The following is a 25027-nucleotide window of genomic DNA, read 5'->3' as shown; positions in this document are numbered from 1 at the left end:
TATAGGCTAGATATATTTCTACTAGGGAAATTAGTTTGCTAACAGTAACAGGGATGAGTCAGTGAATGAGTCAGTTGGTCTTGTAAATCATGATTCACGAGTCAGTAAAGAGATTCTCGAGTATTGAACGATTCGTTCAGGATTCGCACATCACTACTCTCAAGTCATAAATTGACTTGGGCAAGTTTGAGAACAGGTTTTGTCACCTTGATCAGCATGAGGCATGTGTGTCATTCATTTCCAATCTTTTCATTAACATGGACACAACATACAGTGGGGCAAAAAAGTATTTAGTCAGCCACCGATTGTGCAAGTTCCCCCACCTAAAATGATGACAGAGGTCAGTAATTTGCACCAGAGGTACACTTCAACTGTGAGAGACAGAATGTGAAAAAAAAATCCATGAATCCACATGGTAGGATTTGTAAAGAATTTATTCGTAAATCAGGGTGGAAAATAAGCATTTGGACAATAACAAAAATACAACTCAATACTTTGTAACATAACCTTTGTTGGCAATAACAGAGGTCAAACGTTTACTATAGGTCTTTACCAGGTTTGCACACACAGTAGCTGGTATTTTGGCCCATTCCTCCATGCAGATCTTCTTGAGAGCAGTGATGTTTTGGGGCTGTCGCCGAGCAACACAGACTTTCAACTCCCGCCACAGATTTTCTATGGGGTTGAGGTCTGGAGACTGGCTAGGCCACTCCAGGACTTTCAAATGCTTCTTACGGAGCCACTCCTTTGTTGCCCGGGCGGTGTGCTTTGGATCATTGTCATGTTGGAAGACCCAGCCTCGTTTCATCTTCAAAGTTCTCACTGATGGAAGGAGGTTTTGGCTCGAAATCTCACGATACATGGCCCCATTCATTCTGTCCTTAACACGGATCAGTCGTCCTGTCCCCTTGGCAGAAAAACAGCCCCATAGCATGATGTTTCCACCCCCATGCTTCACAGTAGGTATGGTGTTCTTGGGATGCAACTCAGTATTCTTCTTCCTCCAAACACGACGAGTTGAGTTTATACCAAAAAGTTCTACTTTGGTTTCATCTGACCACATGACATTCTCCCAATCCTCTGCTGTATCATCCATGTGCTCTCTGGCAAACTTCAGACGGGCCCGGACATGCACTGGCTTCAGCAGAGGAACACGTCTGGCACTGCGGAATTTGATTCCCTGCCGTTGTAGTGTGTTACTGATGGTGACCTTTGTTACTTTGGTCCCAGCTCTCTGCAGGTCATTCACCAGGTCCCCCCGTGTGGTTCTGGGATCTTTGCTCACCGTTCTCATGATCATTTTGACCCCACGGGATGAGATCTTGCGTGGAGCCCCAGATCGAGGGAGATTATCAGTGGTCTTGTATGTCTTCCATTTTCTGATGATTGCTCCCACAGTTGATTTTTTCACACCAAGCTGCTTGCCTATTGTAGATTCACTCTTCCCAGTCTGGTGCAGGTCTACAATACTTTTCCTGGTGTCCCTCGAAAGCTCTTTGGTCTTGGCCATGGCGGAGTTTGGAGTCTGACTGTTTGAGGCTGTGGACAGGTGTCTTTTATACAGATGATGAGTTCAAACAGGTTCCATTCATACAGGTAACGAGTGGGGGACAGAAAAGCTTCTTACAGAAGACGTTACACGTCTGTGAGAGCCAGAGATTTTCCTTGTTCGAGGTGACCAAATACTTATTTTCCACCCTAATTTACGAATAAATTCTTTACAAATCCTACCATGTGAATTCATGGATTTTTTTTTTCACATTCTGTCTCTCACAGTTGAAGTGTACCTCTGGTGCAAATTACTGACCTCTGTCATCATTTTAAGTGGGGGAACTTGCACAATCGGTGGCTGACTAAATACTTTTTTGCCCCACTGTACATTGCTGAGCAACTAAGTGCAATATTCAGCTTGGATGCTGGACAAGTGGAAATTGTAACACTGGATAAAAGACCTACACCTCAAAGCCTATCAGGGTGTAGCAAACTTTCGGTGCGTCATTGACACAGAAAAGTAGTGGTATATGTACAGAAGGTATAAAGGTCGCCAGCCTGTTTGGTTCAACCTATTGTTGTGTTGCAGTAAGTAAAGCTGCAGTGTCAAGTTATACCCCAGATTACAACACACTGGTGAACAGCATGCAATACCAGGGTTCCCACTAACAGACAAAGAAAGCAATATCAGATGTTCTCAGTGGCAACATGGCAGTGTCATGGAAAAGCTGAAAATTATTTAATTATTGAAAAACAAATGTGTTCATTAAATGTAACATATGATAATCTGTTTTAAAATGTTGCAGTTTTGGTGACAAGTTCAGTAAAATCTGAAAGTTGATTTTTGTTCGTTACATAATTGATAATCTGTGTAAACATGCACTTGATAAAAATTGTTAGTGGGAAGTGAAAATGTTATCATTTGAAAATGTAAATACTTGCAGAGATTTATAGAAATAAAGTTACATATTGAAACGTATCTATTTCCTACCTTGTTAAAGCATTGTTTATAATTATGGCGAGAAGTCATTACGTTAATCAGTGTCTTTATATAGATGAATGTCATTAATTATTAATTAAAGGTAAATTGAGCAAATTTGTTATTTCAGAAGTTTGTATCAAACTGCCCTTCACATTATTGAGTACCCAAGAAGTAGTTCTCAGTTTCAAAAAGGTTGGTGACCCCTGGTTTGGACTATCTACTTACAGAATTAAAAGTGTGCTTTCAGTCAGTCGAGATGGCCTTTAGTGTTTGGGTCCTCGTCCTGCGTATATCATAAAATATATGTTTGTGTGATCACTTTAGAAAGGCCACTGCAGATCTAATTAGTTGTTTTCTTAAGCTTATCTGATATTTTATCCAGCAAGAGTAAACAACAGTACCACTAAGAAGTAGAGTAAACACATTTGAATTACTTTTCAAAAAAATGCTATACTTGCTTATTGCATGTATAATGCAATGAAGATTAGCAAAATACTGGATCATTTATATACTACATATACTAACTGAAATGACTTTCCTTTTAGAAATTGTTTGAAGTAAATATAATTAAAATGGCAAAAATGTAGGAAGTGGGGCCATTATATTAAAAAAAATGCCTCCCTGTGGATGTATTTAAGGCATGACCAACTGGAGGGATTATACATCTCATGGGGCCTAAGACGACTCCAGAAATCTCAAGGGGAGACCCTGGGGGTAAGTAGTGAGAGAGAATGAGTAGTACTACTACACTTAGCCTGCTTACACCACTGCTCTAGGCTTCAGCTCATCTGTATTGTTGTGTTGGTTGTTTCTCTGTGGTGTTCAGAGGGCTAGTTGGCTAGCCAGTCAAGCACAGTATTAGCATGTCTACAAATCACCTACGGTTTTGGGGCTGCAAGTCCTGATGTGTTAGGTCCTGAAACAAAAATGAAATCTCAACAAACACTGTCAACAGATGGAAGTATGAAGTGTTTGTTTCTGATTGAAAATCTTATGGTGGACACTGCATTGACTTTGGACATAGTCCACCTTCTACCACCAAGACTAGCAAATTGCACAGCACCTTAAATCATCACTGACTGGAGAAACTTCACAATGGACTTCAAACACCTTGGATTCTGCACCTCTGCCCTTTTCTTAAAGATTCTAGGAACTTGATTTCCAATAAACCGAACAGAGGACTTTGGACCACTGAGCATCAGTCAAATTAATTTCTCCTTATCTCAAGTAAGATGAGATAATGTCTCTGGTTCATGGTAAATGGACTGATTCTTATATAGCACTTTTCTACTCTCCCGGAGTACTCAAAGCGCTGTATACAGCATGCCTCATTCACCCATTCACACCCACTGCAATCTAACCAACATTCACACACATTCACACTCCGATGGATGCATCGGAGAGCAACTTGGGGTTAGTATCTTGCCCAAGGATACTTGTCATGCAGACTGCGGAAGCCTACCTTCCAGACAGTAGCTGATCTGCTCTACCAACGGAGCCACAGCCAGTCCATTGTACTTTATTGAACAGTTTTTGATGCATAAACTGCAAAAAAGAGCATCTGCAAATTCTTGTCCCACAAAAGTCTTGGCTATTTTTACTCTCACAAATCACTCAAAGCTTCTTCTATCTTCATCAGTGGCCACTGTGGTGCTAATATACAGTGATACTTTTCAATTAATTAAAATAACTGAGAAGATTGTTTACCTAACAGTGAAGATATTTTCCTCATTTCTTTTTTATTTGGCGAAACAGACTTGAACCGTGATGTGGCACCTTAAAGTCTAGAATGGGTTGTCAATCAGCCCAGCAAAGACTCCAGTTATTGAAAAATGGAAAGGAGTTTGGACTTTACATTGGACTTTTAAACAGTATTTTCAGAAGTTTTACAGCTGATTTCCCCCATGCCTATACATTCTACACCAAAATGATCAAGTAACAAAGTTTTAAAAATTGTATGAAAGAAAAGTTCCTGTTTTTCTCATTTACAATAGATATATTTTTTTTACAAAAGGTAGTTAATTTGTAGTTAAACTTCTTTATTCTGATGGAAAGGGAAGTTCAACTGAGGTCTAATAAACAGACCTATTGAGTATACATTTTATGTATGAACTTACAGGGACATAAATCCTTTTCCTTAGAGCTAATGACACCAAGGCTAGGTTATTTTCAGTGATCATTGCACTCAACTTTGGAACGCATCACCAGCTGCCCCCTTTGCTGCAGATGTAGTTGCGGCCACTGAAGTGCTGTGTGTGTAAATGTATGTTGATTTGAGACATTTAGGATGTTTTCTTGGTCTCTGCATTAAAGTTAAAACCTGCTGAGGCTGACAGGAACCAACTTCCTATGCGCGTGCTGAGACATGACAGGCTTTTAACCCTTTTGTGTTGAAAGCAGGATTACTGTGCTTGACTTTTCATTGTTTTGTAGTCTGGTTTGATTCTCCTGTGCGCAATAAATCTTTCATTGTTAAACCGAGGCCACTGTTTTTGACACGTACTGTGGGCTTTGCTGAGTGGGCGATGCTGTTGTCTTTGTTTGTCCTCAGTCAGTTATCTGAAGTCTTATGGTTGTTCCCGGTGGTTCCCCTTGTTTGTTTTTCACGATTACATATAATATGTAAACCACTTTAGTGAAAATAATAAAAGTCTTTAGAAATGTTTTCCATACGAATAAACTGCCATCTCAAGGGATGTGTTCACTTTCACTGTACACACTGAAAATCAAAGACTGAACAGATTTCATGGTTGAGAGAACGACGGAATGAGAAATTGAATCAGAGGTGAAAGAAAAGAGAGAGGGGGGAAAGGTGTGTGTGTGTGTGTGTGTGTGTGTGTGTGTGTGTGTGTGTGTGTGTGTGTGTGTGTGTGTGTGTGTGTGTGTGTGTAATGAGGCCTGACTTGGTTAATACCTCAAGGCAAGCTCTGCTTTTGGAAGCCACAACACACACTCAAAAAGATTAAGGCAAAGTAAATTTTTTTAAATGGCAGTAGTGTAATAGAATTACAGAGATGCATGAGGACTGTCAATCACCCAGTCAGAGCCTTCGTTTACAGTCTGAGGAGAGTTACAACTAGGACCGTCTCTTTTTTTGGCATGAGAAAACAAACAAACTGATAACTTTGACCAAGTTATTTTCCTGCCTTCTTTGAGGAAAAGGCAATAATCTGTGTGTGGATTTCCTTTTTCTGTCCACATGGCAATGGAATTGATGGATATCAGAGCTTACAGGCAGACGTTAAAATGCAGGAGCAGGTGGATGTACAGTGTAATATCACTGAATTTCACTGTCTGATAAATCAAGATGTGGAGACCCCCAGGAGGGTCTGGTCAGAAGTTCAACCACTCTTCTAAATCAGTACTAAGCGTTTATTAAACTGTAGGTAGCCATAGCAACAGTATGGATGCACCATATTAGGTTATAAATTCAGGTTCCAGTGGTATCTGCAGATCCTCCAATATGTTTATTGCTATAGCGTTGTTGCGACAAGTGGGTTACAGTTCTAACAAGACATATGTGTTTTGGATCATTCTTAATGGAAAGAGAAATCTACAGATGAAGTCTCAAGTTACCATCTAAGCATCGTGGACGTAAATGTCATGGTAATTTGGGGCTTTTAATGATTTCTTTAAGCTTTTCTTTCCAGGGTGGAATGTTGGTACAACATATATTTTTAATTACCTTTTACAGATAAACCATGCCTGTGAAGTTGCCAAGAAGACCAGCATCCTTTTTTTTTTAACATTTAAACTTCACATTTATTGTTTTTTAATTAATTAAAATGTGAGAGAACAGTTTTTAAAAGTAACATTAATAACATTAACCTCCAGAGGTTAAAGGATGTGCTGAGAAAAAAATTAACTGTTTTTAAAGAAAAACTTATTATTTTCAGACAATATTTTAAGCTGACTCTGACCCACACTGCAGTTGTTCACACACTGAAAACATAGTCGTTCTTATGCAAACAACCTGTTTATCAGTTTAATTGCAAGGACTTCTCGTGGTGATGGCAGCTCAGGATAGGCCTGCACTCACAAACAAACAAGGAGAAAAAAATCTACAAAATACAGAGCAGGTTTTGTACATTGACAGTCCTTCAAAGCAAAATGACTGTAATACACAATTACGCTGCACAGGCTCACATTTGAAATCAAACATAGTTACATGATTCAAGGACTTTCATGTAAATACATGAATAATATATATATTTTTTTTTTTTGCCTGTCCCGTTTGGCTCTTTTGCCATCAGAATTATTGTCTAAAGGCAAAGAAAGATGCCCAACGGATTTTCTTTACCAAATTGACCATCCCAGCCTTGCCATAATGGTCCATTTGGTTCACCTTTTATTGTTTATTTTATTTTCACTTGCTGAATACGGGACAGACTTGACTGGGGGAAAGAAGGGGAGAAAGAAAGAGGGAAAGAGAAACAGCTGAGAAGAGGGACGGGGGAGAAGGGCAAAAAACAAAAACCAACAGAATGGGCAGAAAAAAGAAAAGAAAAAGAAAATGCATATATCGATCACCTGGATCACCTGTTGAGAAAGAAAAAAGAAAACAAGCAGAAGAGAACAAGAGTAATAGAATAAACAACATCACAATGATATATGGGAATATGACAGTAAATACTAAATATTAAACATTATTGTGCAGCACATAAGATCAACAGAACACAATGTGCTTTGAGGTAGGAGCCGAAAAGGGTGTAGTTTGTGGGTGTGATCACCCGTGTGTACACCTGTGAGCATGGACGCGCATGTTTTTTTAAAAGGTTCCTTCATGTAATGACCTGCTAGAGGGTGTGGGGGGGCCACAGCCCCGTCCTCCAGGGCATGAAGCAGGTATGGAGGAGATCAAAACTCCAGACATCCAGAGGCCCTCAGAACACAAGAGACCAAGGAAGACCAACAGAGGGGAAGCCGCGCCACTGTCCCGGAAAGAGCTGAGGAGAGTCCCAGATGAGGGCTCATCACACTCCCCAAGCGTACTCTACGAACTGGGTCTAGGTACCCTTGCCCCTGAAGGGGGGAACTGCACCCAAACCTAGGTGGTGTTACCCTTTTCCCTGCGGTGGGGAGAGGCAGACCGCCCCGACTCCGCAGCAGCAGGGAGGCCCCACACTCCAGACCGCAGTCGGACGGCCAACTCCTCCTCTCAACCCCCCCGCTCCAGCAGGCCGCAGAGAATGGGGGTGAGAGAAGACCCCAAATCTCCCTCCACCAGCTCATTGTAGTGTTGATGCATATGTGTTCTAAGGTGCATTTAAAACCCAGGAGGGCATGGAGCTACCTGCCAGAGAGCAGCAGGTAAGCGCATAGTCCCTCCTGCTAGCCCTCAATGTCTACGTGTATTTAAAATTGAGAGGTGGGCAACGACGCCAGGGGTGAGGTGTACACCCTGATGGTAATTTGGATTCCGTGTATCGTGCCCACCCCCAAGATCCTATATGTATGTGTAATGAGAGAGTGAGTAATGTGAATGCCTAAGTTGTGGGATAAAATTGAGGCAGAGGCAGCCAGAAGGGGACAGAGGAGGGGTAGCCTCCTCTGCACCCTGGTGACATACCCCTACTCCAAGGCCCTGCATGTGTGGGTGGTTGTGGTGGAGCGGGAAGAGGGAGGCAGCTGGAGATGGGGAGGGAAGGAAGGGAGGGGCAAGTGACCCCTCCCTGGGGCTAGCTCCCCCGCTGACCCCAGTAGGCACCCCCAGGGAAAGGGGGCCCAGGCCCATCCAGACCGGGGCCCAGTACAGCAGCGCCCCCCGGCCCCACAGAGCCCGGGACAGTCCACCCAACCCCACCACAGAGAAAACTGCACCCACCCCACCATCCACTCATCGTCCAGACTACATGAGACAATAGACGCCCAGGCTGAGATCTTCCTCCACCTCTCCAGTATCTCCCCCTCCTGCAGAGAGAGTTCCTGAAGAGCGGAAAGCTCCTGCAAGATGTGACAATCTCCCCCACCAGTTGAAGAGCCCCCCAGGTGGCTCGACGCACTGGCGGCACCCTGCGCCAGGGCTGGGCCCCCATGCACCCACCCGCCCACAACCCCGGCAACACACCAACCAGGACCCAAGCCCCCGAGGCCCCGCCAGGGCCCCAGCCCAGAGACGGAGCGCCCCCAGAACCTCACGCCCATCCCGGACCCACCCAGGGGCAGCCAGGCTACCAGGTCAGTAACCCACGTCCGTCAGCACAGACCCTCCCCTAGCCCCCCAACCATTTGTACACATATTTACAAATAATAATAAAAAGTGAGTGAGTACATTTCAACATTTTCAGCAAAGTGTGGCGTGGATGTGATGGACCAGATGGTTCGGGAGTACACTGTCTGCAGAGGAACACGGCGCTGGCCGGTTGCCGTGTTTTACAACATGATTGACATGGCAGCACTGAATGCACATGTGCTGTATCAAGCATGCACCGGGACGAAGGAAAGACGGGTGGACTTCCTGGTGGAGCTTGCAAGAGAGTTGACTCACTCTCAACAATTTAGCTTCCACTTGGCTGAAGCTAAAGCCTAGCTAAAAGCCTACCAGCCATTTGGCTGGAAGGCGGGTTTTAAAGGTAGAAAGGTAGAAGGCTGGGCACTGCTGCTCTCGGGGGACTCTGCTAACCGGACATGACCGCTACCCCGGATTGAGCCCCCCAAGGAAGATGCCTCCGGGGAACCCCCCGACGCCCTAAGCCTGTCCCTACCCCCACACCAATCACAACAGTGAAGGCGGGACCAAACTATGACCCCCCACCCCCACTAGGTAATGGAGCTGATCAAAGGAGCCCAGAGCAATTGATCTGATGTGGTGGCAGAGGCTGTATCAAGACTAATGTAATCTAATAGATAATTGCTATATTGGTTAGAATTAAGACTATTTTTATTTTTCCAGTTCATGAGGACTGTTTTCTTGGCTATGCATAGGGCAGTGAAAACCATATGGGCGATATTCTTTTCTGAAGTGACATTATCTAAGCTGCCCAACAAACACACTAAGGGGGAAGTTGGAATCTTACATTTCAGACACTTTGATAAGTCTTCACATATCTCGCGCCAAAACTTCTGAACTGGTGGACAGAACCAAAGAGCGTGGATATAATTGTCCGGTGAATTGGTTTGGCAGTATGAGCAGCTGTTGGTAGACGTAAAGCCCATCTTGAACATCCGATTACCTGTATAGTGCACTCTATGTAATATTTTGTATTGAATTAATTGAAGACTGGGATTTCTAATTAGATGAAAGGTTTTTAAGCAAATCTGAGACCAGAGGTTTAGGTCTAAGTTAACAGATAAATCCGCTTCCCATTTTGCAATAGGAAGTGATATTGATTCATTCATCTGTTTTAGAAAGCATTCTGTATATTTTGGATAGTAATTTGGGGGTTTTAAGAGTAAGAAATTGAACCACACTTGGTGGTGTTTGTAGTTCAACTTGACCCGGTTTAAATTTCTTTTTTACTATGGATTTAATTTGTTGATATTCTAAAAATCTTTTCTTGTTGATCCCATATTGTGTAACTAGTCCGTCAAATGAAATAAATTCTGTTCCTTCTAGTATATGTTCTAAATATTTGATTCCTTTACCACTCCAATCTGAAAAGTTTATCATATTATTGTTTTGTAATATGTCAGGGTTGTTCCAGATAGGTGTACCTTTGCATGGGATTAATGAAGACGCCGTCAATTTTAGAAACTCCCACCATGCTGTCAGAGAGAAGCTGATGTTGATACTTTTAAAGCATTCATGTCATTGGATGTTTGAGCTGATAAATGGTAGGTCTGAGATCTCTAGATTATTGCAAAATGCTTGTTCTACATCTAGCCAAGGTTCATCTAAGAGGGTATGTTTTAGCCATCCTGAGATAAACTGAAACCTGTTGGCTAAGAACTAGTGCTGAAAGTTAGGTAGTTCTAATCCTCCTCTATCCTTGGTCTTGTAGTGTTTTTAAGCTTATACGTGGGGGTTTATTTTTCCAAAGGAATTTGGACATACATGAATCTAGAGATCTGAACCAATCTTGTGGCGGTTTAGTTGGGATCATTGAGAATAAATAATTTATTTTTGGTAAGACCATCATTTTCATAGCGGCAACCCTTCCCATGAGTGATATGGGTAGACATTTCCATCTAGCCAGATCATCTTCTACCTTCTTTAAAAGTGGGATATGGTTTAATTTAGTTAGATCTGCAAGCTTGGGAGAATCATTAATACCTAAATATTTTATATTTCCCGATTGCAGTGGTGTAGAAGAGAAATTATGGAGGGAGCAATTAATCGGTAGGACTGTAGATTTTGACCAGTTAATTGAGTAATCTGATATTTTTGCAAAAGAGTTTATCAATTCAATCACCCCAGAGATATTGGTTTGTGAATTTTGGAGAAAGAGTAACATATCATCCGCATAAAGGCTGATTTTATGTTCCATGTTCTTGCATTTTATGCCCTTAACACTTAAACCCCCACGGACTGCTTACTGAATTCTGTCTAATTGCTGCTGCTAGTGTTTCAATAAAAATTGCAAACAGTGAAGGGGAGAGTGGGCATCCCTGCCTGGTGCCCCTCAAGAGACACAAGCTGGAGGATGTCTGGTCATTTGTTCTGACACAAGCTGTTGGGGAATTATATAATATTTTTAACCAGTTGATGAAAGAGGATCCAAAACCAAATTTGTGTAAAGTTGCAAATAGAAATTTCCAGTTAACTCTGTCAAATGCTTTTTCTGCATTTAAAGAGAATATTGTAGTTTCTAGGTTTTTACTGTATGAGTAGTCTATCAAATTAAGTAATCTGCGTGTATTTGTTGATGAGTGCCTACCTTTTATGAAACCAGTTTGGTCAGGATGAATTAAGAGGGGGGTTATTTTCTCCAGTCTCTTTGAGAGATCTTTGCAGATTATTTTAAGGTCTACATTTATAAGGGACATTGGACGATAGCTTGAGGGATATACAGGGTCTTTGCCTGGTTTTAGCAGGAGATTAATGTTTGCAGAATTCATATTTGATGGAAGTCTGCCCTTTTCTTTGATTTCCAACAACGTTCTGTAGAAAACTGGTGCTAGAATCGACCAGAATTCTTTGTAGAATTCTGCAGGAAAGACGTCTGGACCTGGAGCCTTATTATTGTGCATACTTATCAGGGCTTCCTGGAGTTCACCTGGTGTCAGTGGTGAATCCAGTGCCATTGCTTGAGTGTCTAATAATTTTGGAAGAGTTATGTTGTCCAAAAACTGATCAATTTCTTTTTTAGATGGGTTTATTTGTGGTGAATACAACGTTTTATAGAAATCCCTGAAAATGTTGTTTATTTGTATCGGTTCATATATTGTGTTCCCAGATAAATCTTGAACAGCACATACAGTGGGGCAAAAAAGTATTTAGTCAGCCACCGATTGTGCAAGTTCCCCCACTTAAAATGATGACAGAGGTCAGTAATTTGCACCAGAGGTACATTTCAACTGTGAGAGACAGAATGTGAAAAAAAAATCCATGAATCCAAATGGTAGGATTTGTAAAGAATTTATTCATAAATTAGGGTGGAAAATAAGTATTTGGTCACCTCAAACAAGGAAAATCTCTGGCCCTCACAGACCTGTAACGTCTTCTGTAAGAAGCTTTTCTGTCCCCTACTCGTTACCTGTATGAATGGCACCTGTTTGAACTCATCATCTGTATCAAAGACACCTGTCCACAGCCTCAAACAGTCAGACTCCAAACTCCGCCATGGCCAAGACCAAAGAGCTTTCGAAGGACACCAGGAAAAGTATTGTAGACCTGCACCAGACTGGGAAGAGTGAATCTACAATAGGCAAGCAGCTTGGTGTGAAAAAATCAACTGTGGGAGCAATCATCAGAAAATGGAAGACATACAAGACCACTGATAATCTCCCTCGATCTGGGGCTCCACGCAAGATCTCATCCCGTGGGGTCAAAATGATCATGAGAACGGTGAGCAAAGATCCCAGAACCACACGGGGGGACCTGGTGAATGACCTGCAGAGAGCTGGGACCAAAGTAACAAAGGTCACCATCAGTAACACACTACAACGGCAGGGAATCAAATCCCGCAGTGCCAGACGTGTTCCGCTGCTGAAGCCAGTGCATGTCCAGGCCCGTCTGAAGTTTGCCAGAGAGCACATGGATGATACAGCAGAGGATTGGGAGAATGTCATGTGGTCAGATGAAACCAAAGTAGAACTTTTTGGTATAAACTCAACTCGTCGTGTTTGGAGGAAGAAGAATACTGAGTTGCATCCCAAGAACACCATACCTACTGTGAAGCATGGGGGTGGAAACATCATGCTATGGGGCTGTTTTTCTGCCAAGGGGACAGGACGACTGATCCGTGTTAAGGACAGAATGAATGGGGCCATGTATCGTGAGATTTTGAGCCAAAACCTCCTTCCATCAGTGAGAACTTTGAAGATGAAATGAGGCTGGGTCTTCCAACATGACAATGATCCAAAACACACAGCCCGGGCAACAAATGAGTGGCTCCGTAAGAAGCATTTGAAAGTCCTGGAGTGGCCTAGCCAGTCTCCAGACCTCAACCCCATAGAAAATCTGTGGCGGGAGTTGAAAGTCCGTGTTGCTCGGCGACAGCCCCAAAACATCACTGCTCTCGAGAAGATCTGCATGGAGGAATGGGCCAAAATACCAGCTACTGTGTGTGCAAACCTGGTAAAGACCTATAGTAAACGTTTGACCTCTGTTATTGCCAACAAAGGTTATGTTACAAAGTATTGAGTTGTATTTTTGTTATTGTCCAAATACTTATTTTCCACCCTGATTTACGAATAAATTCTTTACAAATCCTACCATGTGGATTCATGGATTTTTCTTTCACATTCTTTCTCTCACAGTTGAAGTGTACCTCTGGTGCAAATTACTGACCTCTGTCATCATTTTAAGTGGGGGAACTTGCACAATCGGTGGCTGACTAAATACTTTTTTGCCCCACTGTATAGTTGTGTTTTTCTTTATTTATTTTTAGCTGGTTTGCTAGAAATTGACCGGATTTATTACCATGTTCATAATTTTGTAAGCGTAGTCTCTGTACTAAGAATTTTGTTTTTTTTAATTAATTATCTCATTTAATTCTAGTTTTGCTTTGCGTATTTTGTTCAATGTTTCCTGATCTTGGTGGGACGCGTAGGCTTCTTCTAGTGATTTGATGTTTTTTTCTAATTCCTGAATATTTTTGTTTTCTTTTTACTTTTTATGTGATGAGAAAGAAATTATTTTACCTCTCATCACAGCTTTCCCTGCTTCCCATAGAACAGAAGCTGATGTTTCGGGAGTGTCATTAAAGTCTAAATATGAAGTCCACTCTTTTTTAAAATATTTAATAAAGTCTTCATCTTTAAGTAGTGATATATTAAATCTCCAGTTTTTTCTTGGTGTAGTCTTATTCTTGTGCATTAGTGTTAAAGATACAGGACCATGATCGCTGACAGCTATAGGGTGAATCTCAGTGTCTGAAATGTCGCTCAGCAGTGAGCTGCCGACCAAAAAATAATCCAGACGAGAGTAGGAGTGATGGACATGTGAGAAAAAAGTATATTCCTTACTGGTGGGGTGAAGGGAGCGCCATGCATCGCAAAGACCAAAGTTGCTCATATACTGTTTGATTATATTTGTGGACTGCCAATTACGCTGAGTTCCCGCTGTATTGAGCCTATCCATGTCTTCATTTAGTCCAAGGTTGAGATCGCCTCCAAGAACAAGTGTGCCATCTAAGTGTTCAGAGAGTGCACTGAAAAAACCGTGAAAGAATGAGGGATCATCAACATTTGGACCATATACACTTGCAATACATAGCTTTTTATCAAGTATAGATAGTTTAATGATTAAGAATCTGCCCTCTGGATCTATAACTGTATCGAGTACTGTGAAATCAATATTTTTATGTATTAAAATTGCTACTCCCCTTTGTCTAGAATTATAACAAGCTGAGAACACATTAGGAAACTCAGGTGTTTTAAGTTCATTCTAACCTCTAAGAGGTCTGTGGGTCTCTTGTAATAGGACAACATCTGCCTGTAGTTTTTTGAGTTGGTTAAATATTTTTAACCTCTTTTCTCTGGAGCCAGCTCCATTTATATTCCATGTAATGAACCTCAGTGTACCCATAGATGTTTGTGTATAACTAGGGATGTATGCTGTGTGCGTCGCTTAGACAGGTGGAGAGAATATGTCACTTGTTCATAAATAAGGAGAAGGAGAGAGAGAAAAAATGTGTGGCGAGATGCTCCCTGAGTCTGACTATGTGTATGCATATTTACTAATATGAGTAGGCTTGGCTTAAGCGTGTGTATCCTAAACGACTGTGTGCGCTGTCTGACTGAAGTAAATGTGCTGCTGTTGAGCGCATGGTGCGTATGTGTCGAAATAAAGGATGTTTGTGGATGAGTGTCTAAGCAGGGGCCCGTTCTTCGTACCTCGCTAAGTAGGTTAGCCGGATTAGATTGTTGACGATTTCGCGTGATCCTGGATCAGTCGGTTCCCCGAAGCTCATCCGGGACTTGCTGTCATAGCAACAGAGCCGTAAGCGTAAACCTGCTCGGGAGCAGGTTCACTTTATGTAAACAGGATTAGATCGCGGCCACGCAGGTATGTCCGCTTCATTTATACGAAAGCAACAGCGATATTCCACCACTGTTTCACCATAAATAAATATTATCAATGTAACTAAAGACAATGCAGCACCTGATCCATTTATTGATTTCACACAGATACATACAGGTCATTTCCTAAAAAAGGGAAATGTACTATTAACATTCTATTACATGTATGTGATTATTACAGATGTAATTCATATTTCAGAGTAGTAATTGTAAATTACTTCGTGTAATCAAGATGAGAGACCACGGCTATAAAAGCGAAGGTGGATTTGGGAAGTCTGTCGCAGCCATGTCCTGTCCGTATACGCGAGCAGCCCATTGCGGAAGGTGCAAGATTGATAAGGAGAGTCCTCAGAATTCAGCGTATATTGTGGGATAGACAGGATCCTTTAGCTCAGCGCGACAGTGTGCTCATAGAGAGATATCGATTTTCCCGTGAGGGTATTATTTACTTAACCAACTTGTTGACGAGGGGGTGCAGGACCACCACCTGTCTTTTTTTCCTCTGCCCTTTTCTTGGTTGCTGTTATGAACAAACTAACAGAGTATTACAGGCCAGTATTACCTTGCCAAGAGACGCAAAGCAATCTAAGAGATAAATATTACCATTCTGTAGAATACTCCTGTATTCCACTTTTACTTGTTCCCATGTTCTTGTGGGTCCTGTTGTGGCTCTAATGTGAAAGGGGATATAATATAACATATTATAATATAATATAATGCCATATGATATTGGACAATATAGTGTCATATGATAGATCTACCCTACCGCCTACTGGTGTTGGCCAGAGGGGCCGATGGCGCGATATGGCAGCCTGGCTACAACCGTAGCTGCCTCCACCAGTGTGTGAATGTTTGAGTGAATGAATAGTGGTATCGTAAAGCTCTTTGGGTGCCTTGGAAAGCGCTATATAAATCCAATCCATTATTATTATTATTATTAAATTACCTACGAGTTTGATTTGTCAGCAACTTTCTGCCAGCCCTCTCTCCTTGCTTTTGCAGCCTTTGCAGTGTTCTCTTGCGTTTTAATTAAACTCTGAAACTCCTGAAATCCCTCACTCAAGAGTTCTTGCTCTGCTGCCGGAAAATACCGAGCACGCCCCTTCGACATTTTCGCCGACCAATCAGCGGGTTGCCGATCAATGTTTCTACTATCGATGCGTAGCCCCTTTTACGACGCCCAGTGATGTCACATTCCTGCGTCCAGCTGTAGTAATCGTCAACAGCAAGTGTGTTCGGGGAACCGGATTAGCGAGCTCACGGTTAGCGCGATGATTTGATCTTGGATGTGTCATTTGATCTTGGATGTAGTAAGCGACGTACGAAGAACGGGCCCCAGGTGATTGAGGCAGTGAAAGGAATAAAGAAAGAAACCAAGGACAGGGGTGAGCAGCATAAAACCAAGACGGGGAAAAGAGAGGAAAAAAAAAACACGAGAAGAAAAAAAACAAAAACAAAACGTAAACATTCCAATTAAATCACTGACGGAGAGTCAGTGATTTAATTCTCTGTTCAGCATCCTGATGAACAGAGAAGACACAAGATAAGCGAGAATAACTATGAAAAACCATGAGAACTTGGCAGCCTAACACCAACACAGGTTCGCTGAAGCTCTAGCGAGGACTCGTTGAGTGGACTGGTCCTAAATACTGGCAGTCAAATTACCGACAGGTGAGGACAGACAGCTGAATGGAGCAGCTCCGCCCAGATGTGGAAACTCCAGCTCTATGAAAAAATACAGTCACTCACCTGGATCATGACAATACAGGCTCAAATATATACACAAATCCCCATTAATTGATTAAATGTTCCTTAGCAAGTTGAAGCTAAACCACACAATTTTTGTATTCATCAACAAGCTTCTGGGAAAATTCTGGCTGGATATCTGACCACTCCTCTTAGTAGCATGGTCAGAGTTAATTTTAGTTGGATGGCTTCCTGACTTATGAAGAAAATCAACACATTTTCAGTACACCTGAACTGGGAGGTTTGAAAAGGAAGCTTACTGGTCTAGGTTGTTAAAAAAAACACCCTAACTAGTTTCCTCTTATCTGAGGGTGAGTGTTTGGGTCTTCTTCCACACCTTGGTAAAGTGACACATTTTAATAACTTGTAATTGCATTTAGTTGTTTGAACTGGCAATCTTGAAATCTGCATGACTCCCAAGAGACCTTGTCACCTTATGTAAATACTCCTTAGATCTTCACATAGATCCTTAGACTTTCCCATTTTTCTGAGTATTGCTCAATCCACCCATATGGAAAAAGATATATATAAATCTTATAAAGTTTGTATCTGTCTTGTGTGAAACTTGTATGAAAAGCATATAACAGTGAAAACAGATATAAGAGCCCTTGAAAAATTATATAATGAAACTTGTATGTTTTGGATACTTACTAAAACAATGTATGAAAGTAATGAGAAAGTGGCCACTTTCATGAGTAAATTATGTAATCCTTATATGATTTACTCATGAAAGTGGCCACTTTCATATAAGTTTTCACTATTTCTTTTCCATATGGGCAATGAGTGCTGTCAAACAAACAATTTGTATGCATGCAAAGACTTTCAACTTTCTGAGGACACTGGTCAACACAGTGCTTTCACTATGATTAATTTTTTAAAAATATATTTATTAATTTTTTGCTAACATGGCTGTGATCTTTTTCGTTTAGATTTCTCTAGATCCAACTTCCTAACAGCACAGATTCCCCTCTGTTTTGGCTTCAGGCTGCATCAAAAGCTATTTACATAAAAAACTTGCAATATTCACAACCATTGCTCTTCTGATTCTAAATCAGACAACTACCTAATGAATAATGCAAACTTCCTTATGCTGCATCTTTGCCACTAGCCCTTTGAGGTACACACCAAGAAAAAAGCAATGGGAATTTTTTTTTGTTTGCATTTCTTATTGATTTGGGTGAGTAATAACCACAATCAATTTTTTTTTCAATAGGCCTTGTAGTTTTTAAAATATTGATCTCTACCAAACGGTTGAGATGTCACTTAATGGTAAAAGTATGAAATGTCATGCAAATACAATACAATAAGTACATTAGATAATACAGTTGAAAAAATCAAATAAAGTGCCAAATTATAATTAAATTAATAACAAAAACTATCCAGGATACAGTTTATTTCTAGTAGCATGCCAGTGAACATTGCTGTTTTCATTCCATCAAAGGAAAGTATTATATCAAACAACATAATACACAGTTTTTTCATCTGCAAATGTGAAAAATGTGCTATAGCACAAAATACTCACATTCAGGCCACTTCTGATTGAATGCTACTGTGCAAAATCATTTTTGTTTTTAAAAAAATAAAATAAAAACAGTGCAAATCAAGCACATCTGCTTGTGGTTTTGGTCATTGGGGTGTTAGGGTGTAGCATTTATTCTGTGGTCTTGGAGAGCTGAATCATGGTTGTCCAACTGTAGATGCTGTCTTGTTAACTTGGTTCAGACACAGCCAGGTGGAAACCTTTTGAGAGCCATCGGTTTCTGGTCCAGTAGGGCACAGTCCCTCTTGTAGACCAGGTATTAAAGTCAAGGATGTATCCGAACAGTGGATATTCCATCTCCTTAACTTGTAACTTATTACAGGGATGAGTGATGGGCATGGAATGGTGATCTTTGCATTGGACTCTTTGCTCCATCGTTTGACCAATGAAAGAGGCATGAACCCACAGGCATTGTTTAAAAGGTTGACACATTTCTTGCCAAACCATTTTATTGCAATCAGACCTTCATCAGACGTGTAATAACAGGCTCCATGGCCCTTCTTCATCAGGTCTTTGTATGCCATCAGGGGAGCTCCACCGGTGCAGTTTGGTCATACAGTACCAATGCACCTGACACCCAAGGAGGTGTGCAAGTTCTGGACCAAGCTGAAACTTGTGAAGAGCTGAGGTTCTTTTATGGGTTTGCATACTGTTTTTTAACAACTTTGGCCCCTAGAGGTAGCTTCTGTTCCAATGCTCCCCTCAGTGATACAGCAGCAAGTCGTGGATGATGCCAGATAAACTTGCTTGGCAGAACAATTTAAAGCCCCACTCATCTGGTTTGTTGGCAATATACTAGTGGAGAGTGCCAGCCCTTCTGGCTTCATATAAAACCATGACCTCAAACACACTGCGGTTGAAGATGGATGCTATCATGAGTATCATGCCACAGGACCATGTGATTTTTAGCCATATAATTGTTTAGCGTCCATATAGTACTTGTTAAACATAAAATTATCATTTTGACAACTTAGTAATATTAATTTACCAGCTACTGTAATTTGGTTAAAAGGTAATCAGTTGTGATATTTGTGATTTCCACATGTTATTCTTGATTTTTATAATATTTACTAATATTAACTCAGAAATGACTTACTGAGGAAATTATTTTAGCATATTCTTGCTGTGCTAACACTTAATGTGATTTATCAACAGCAATGGATAAAGAAAATGGGCTGTAGTGGTCTGATTTTGTGGCAATTAATCAATTTTAATAACATTTAGGTTATGTTAGCATTAGCACCATAAAGGGAAAAATCAACCGTTTGGTTGACCACTTTTTTAATGCTGTCAAGTGACATACATCTGTTTAGTAAGTCCTCTAACACTATCATATATCAAAAGATGATATCTTCCTACCTTAGTTTCATCAAAAACACTCAAAATATGTTGGATGGTTTTTTGTTTCTGACTTGCTGGTTGGGAGAGGTATAAGAAGCGCCAACAATTTCCATTCACAGTGCCTTCTGGTGGATTTTTTTGGCATTACAGATGTAAACCAATTGGTAGAAAAGACCTAACAATGTAGGTCAATTTCAGTGAAAGCCTCAGTTAGATATATGGCCTGAAAATATGCTCTACCAATTGGTTGAGCAGAACGCTAAAGGGCTAGAGACATCAAAGTGCATAGCAGTCATTGAATTCTAGTCAGTCATCTTTCATCTTGAATGGAAAGAAAAATCTCCATTTGTGAAAACAACACTGTTTCTCTCCCAACTTAGGAACCATCATGTTTTATTTAATTACCGGTGCAGGGAATACCAGTGCATTTTTCAGTGTACTCCCTTCATCATCATCAGCATCTTTTTGTGATTTGAGATTAAAACAAAAATCTACAAAAATCTTTATCAAGTAAACAAGTTGAGGTTTGGTTAGGTTTAGGCACTAAAACAATGTTTAGGCTATGGACTCGCAGATTAAACTTCGGGGATAAATCCCTGTTTGAGTTAAAATGTAACCTTTCATAATGTTAAAACTAGAGATGGCACGATACCACTTTTTTATATCCAATATCGATACTGATACCGATATCATAAATTTGGATATCTGCCGATACCGATATGAATCCGATATAGGGTATTTCATAAACAATAAAAAATATTTTTTAAATATCTTGCTGCATTTTGTACAAGTTCACACTCAAGTTAAAAAAAAAAACACTAAAGCTATTCTGTTATACCTGTATGCAAAAAATGCACTGCACCCAAAATATTTCATAGTTCAGCAATACTGATCAATCTAATAAACTTAAACCTACTCCATCCTCCTTATTCTGGTATTTTAAAGAGTACTTAGTGGAAATATTAAACAACCTAACTAATAGGGTTGCCAACTCCCAGAAAAAAACAAAAAAAACAAAACAACAAATAGGGAACCATCCCCCACCCTCATAATGCTTAATTGACGTAATCAACTTTAATTTAAAGCACATGTAAAAAAAATGCACAGAAGTCAATAATTTTTCTTAAACAGAATTGCAAAGGAAAAAGTACTGTAGCTTTCTAGGTTATAAATTTGACTTAATAGTTACTATATACCATAATGGATTTCTATACATTTTACATCAGATGAAAACTATGGTTGTAAGATTCAGATAATTATTTATTAAAAGCTAGACATGACAATTAGAAAGAAAAGTACGTTTTTGTACCCCCCTTTCCCTGTTAATGCCCTACCTGGCCCCCTGGCAAAATTTTGCTAGACCCGCCAATGCACAGTTACCAGCTTTCAGCTACTTAGAAAAGGATCCTGGTGTAGAAAGTAATATTAAATAAATTCTAACAACAGCTTATCAAGCTTATCATGGGAGCGACATGCTCTCATTCTAATCCATGTAGAAAACAAGCCCCCCCAAAAAATGGGAAATGGCCAAAATGTCCCCACTATTAGGGTTTAAAACTAAAGCTGGTCCTCACAAAGGTGGTTTTAGAAGAGTGCACAGACACACCCCATTCACTGGAGGGGTGTATCAGCCTTCAGCCTTTTCAGCCTTCAATAGTCTACTAATAAAAACCCGCTGTGTGTATATGTTATATGTTATAGCTTTGTGTGTGTGTGTGTGTGTGTGTGTGTGTGTGTGTGTGTGTGTGTGTGTGTGTGTGTGTGTGTGTGGATATCACTCACAAAAAAGACTACAATTTTTTTCCCACACAGGAATCATGAAAGCTTCATCTCAGCTGCTTCCCCCTGAGCTTTTGTTCACAGGAGCCTGAGTGGGAGTGTTTGTGTGTGCCAAGCCTGTGTTTGTGTGTGTATGTGTGTGTGTGGGTTACGAATCCATGTTTAGCCTGCAATTTTCATGAACAAGTGGCCTTGTTACCGTGACAACCCTCAGAGACAAGAGGTTAGGTGTAATTGAATCAGTCTCTCGGTTTCTCACTGCTGATCTTTTTTAATATATTTTTTATTTCTGTCCTTTTTTTTGGGGGGGGGGGGCTTTCACATTAAGCATTTCTGGGCTGTTAGCCAAACACAACATGTCAGAAGTTTTTTTTAAACAGTCTAATTTTTGTTTTTTTCTTATTTTGAGAAAATGCAGTTAAAACGTTATATTTGAAAGCCAAAAATAAAATAAAAAATCTCCATAGACAGAATAAAGAGTTGAAGGTTGATTAGAGAACCTTACGCCTTTAAGATTTCTCACTTCAACACTCATTTCTCTAAACTGACATCCAGCAGGAGAAGGAGCAGCAGGTGTGAAGCAAATTGCTGCAAGTGGGCGTGAGCAGAACCAACATCTTGCTGTTTGCAGCTTTATCTTGAGAGACATTTTTTAAGAATATGTGTGAATCTGCCAGTTGTGCTGTTCACGCTAATCTATCCACGTATTCTTCGCAGGTCATAGGAGCAGGGAGTGAAGTGTCCCACCACTCAGATACTGTGTTTTCCTTATTGCTATCTCACTGTGCAGAGTTATGTATTTGCAGTTTATTACTGTCAAACATAATGTGAACCTGTGCTTTGTGAAGTCCCGTTTGAGGTCTGAATGTGAGCGTTTTGGCCGAGCCAGCGGTTGATGTGACGCAAACGGAAAGCAGCCACTTCCTGAAGCATCCTTACTTTAATCTTCTGCTTTCCTCTACTTGGTACAATAGTTTACCAAAATAAGATCACCTTGTTTTAAATAGCAGTTCAAACCACCGACACAGTATACAAGATAAATAAATAAAAACAGCATATAGCAATCTAGCTATCACTGCAAAGCCGGAGCATTTCCGGTTATTCCAGATGCCACTTTTCTTAAGAATCTGGAAATATGAACACAGATTGTTTCCATGGAGTTTGGATCACAATCTGTTTGCAAGCTACAGATACAAAGGCGAAAAACCCATCAGTGTGTGATAAATTCACTCAATTCATTCATTCATTCACTTCAGATGGAGAAAGAAAGAGAAAAAGAGAGAATAAGGAATTTTGAAGGTAAGGAGTGCTCAACGGATGACACTTGATAAAACAGATGTTTCAATCTTCTGATGACCCAAATTAAATTCTTAAGTTGAAACTGGACTCAATGTATTGCTGAAGTTGAGAAATTACTTTCTGTTATATTGTAATTGTGTGAAAATATGAGGTGTTTACTGTAAGTTAGTAAAGGCTTAAACAAATTAAACAGCAGTACTTTGACGATGTTAACAGTGATACATGTAATGCACTGTGTTCATGTTCAGGTTCTGTGAGGTGGCCCCCTTCTTTTTTGCCCTTTAAAGTGAGGGATGCCAGATAACGTTTGAAAACAGCCATGTTGGATCAGGGGCAGCAGATAATCCATTTCCTTTCTTTGTCGCTTGTGACATCTAACTTTTTTCTGCTTTTGTATTTGCTCGAAGTTGCCCAACGGACTCTCCAAAACAGTTTAAATTTAAAAGTTTCAAAATTTAAAATAAATACTCCCAGGAATTTAGAATAAAAACCACCAGGAAACTTTCCATCAATATGGAAGAACTGAAAAAGCACAGGAAAACTTTTTTTTTTTGTAATATCCTGTCAGTAGTGGCTGCAGGTAAAAACAGTAGTCTGAAATAAGAGCTACTGCAGAGGTGAGAAAGAAGTAGTTTGACTTCAGATGAATGGTTCAGAAAAAAAAAGAGCCTAAAACTGTAGTGAGTTCCTGGCACAATTCAAATAATATTCACTCATTGCTCTCAGCAAGAAGGAGGTCCCTGCAGTTCCTGAAAATGAGCTCCCAGTGCAGTGCTGCATTTACAAAATCCTCCAGTAAGCCAGCATTCATACCCAAATCAAACCAGCATTAAAACAATGCTGCGTTGGTGGAGCTGCTGTGCTTTTGGTACCAGTGAGACATAAAATACAATTCAGGAAGTCCAGGCTGAGTAAACAGATCATTGAATCTGACTACTTTTCACACTCCTAAACTCTAAGCAGATGTTCAAATTTTCACACTCAGGGATTCACAATATAGCAAAGTTTTTATTGAGGTAAGTATTTTTTATGATCTGAGGATTGTAAGAAGAAATGCAGGGATAATGTTGATATGACAAATGTATCTCTTTAGCCTCCAGATTTCATTCAAATGGATGAGAGGTGTGCAAGTATGTGCAGTGTGTGCTTTGTACATGTAATTATAGTAACTGTCACTGATTTATGTATATGGCCCTATGCCCCTAAATGCATGTGCACAACTACCAAAAGTTGGTCAGATATTTGCTTTTATCCAGTTGGTGATGTTATGGAATTCCACCAAACAACCCTAATGAAAATACATACTTCCCATCTCAATAACTGTCTTCCTCAGCAAGCAGACAGTGGCTGAGTCAAAGATTTATCCGAAAGAAAATTGTTATTTTTGTTTTGTAGTGATATGGCTAAATATTCAATCATCTTGAACTTTTAGTGCACAATTTACTTTTCTCCCATTTTGATGATTGCAATTCACTTTTCACGTGGGCCTAATGGTAATCAGAGCACTCGGTGCAGTGACCCCGAAAGCTGGACGAGTGGCTCTAACATCCCAGGAACGACATCGGAGGGTCAAACATTTCAAGGTCAGGTTGATAGTAATCCTCTATAGCCCAAACAGCTATTTCTTCTACTGTTGGATCTGCATCATGTTATGTACTTCTTTTCTTCCAATGCACATTTTGGTGTGACTTTATTTTATTCTGTATTCTAGAACTTATTCTACAACTAAGTGGATTATTCTAGAACTAATCCATCTAGAACTAATCCTGTTGGAAAAAAAGGTCGGAAAAGATTAATAACAAAGCACCTACAGTCAGATCAATTATATTCATGGAAGTTGTTTCATGATTTTCAGAAGATTGAGTCACTGTACAGAAATATCTCTTAACAAGCACACACAATCAATACTAGAAACCTGCTGCCTTCAGAATGGTTGCTAAGAAGACGAAAGAGTAAACACTGTGTGTGTTTATTAATTACCTTGCAGGTGAAAGTAACCTTCTTCAAAGTCTCCTTAAACAAAACTTTGATTAATGTTGGTGACACAGGGAGTGAGCCTAACTAAGTCTCTCCTTGATCCCTGTGGGTAAAATTCATCCAATCAGGAATTCATATGATCTTATCGATACTGATTCATTAAGTCAAGTCAAGTCAAGTCAAGTATTTATTTATTGTCATTGTCAAAGAACAATGAAATTGCGTTTGGGGCTTCCGTACAACCCGTA

This window comes from Astatotilapia calliptera, chromosome 17, assembly GCF_900246225.1.
Source record: "Astatotilapia calliptera chromosome 17, fAstCal1.2, whole genome shotgun sequence".
Lineage (NCBI taxonomy): Eukaryota > Metazoa > Chordata > Actinopteri > Cichliformes > Cichlidae > Astatotilapia > Astatotilapia calliptera.
The sequence above is the reverse complement of the archived record's forward strand: the minus strand, read 5'-3'. Positions refer to the sequence as shown.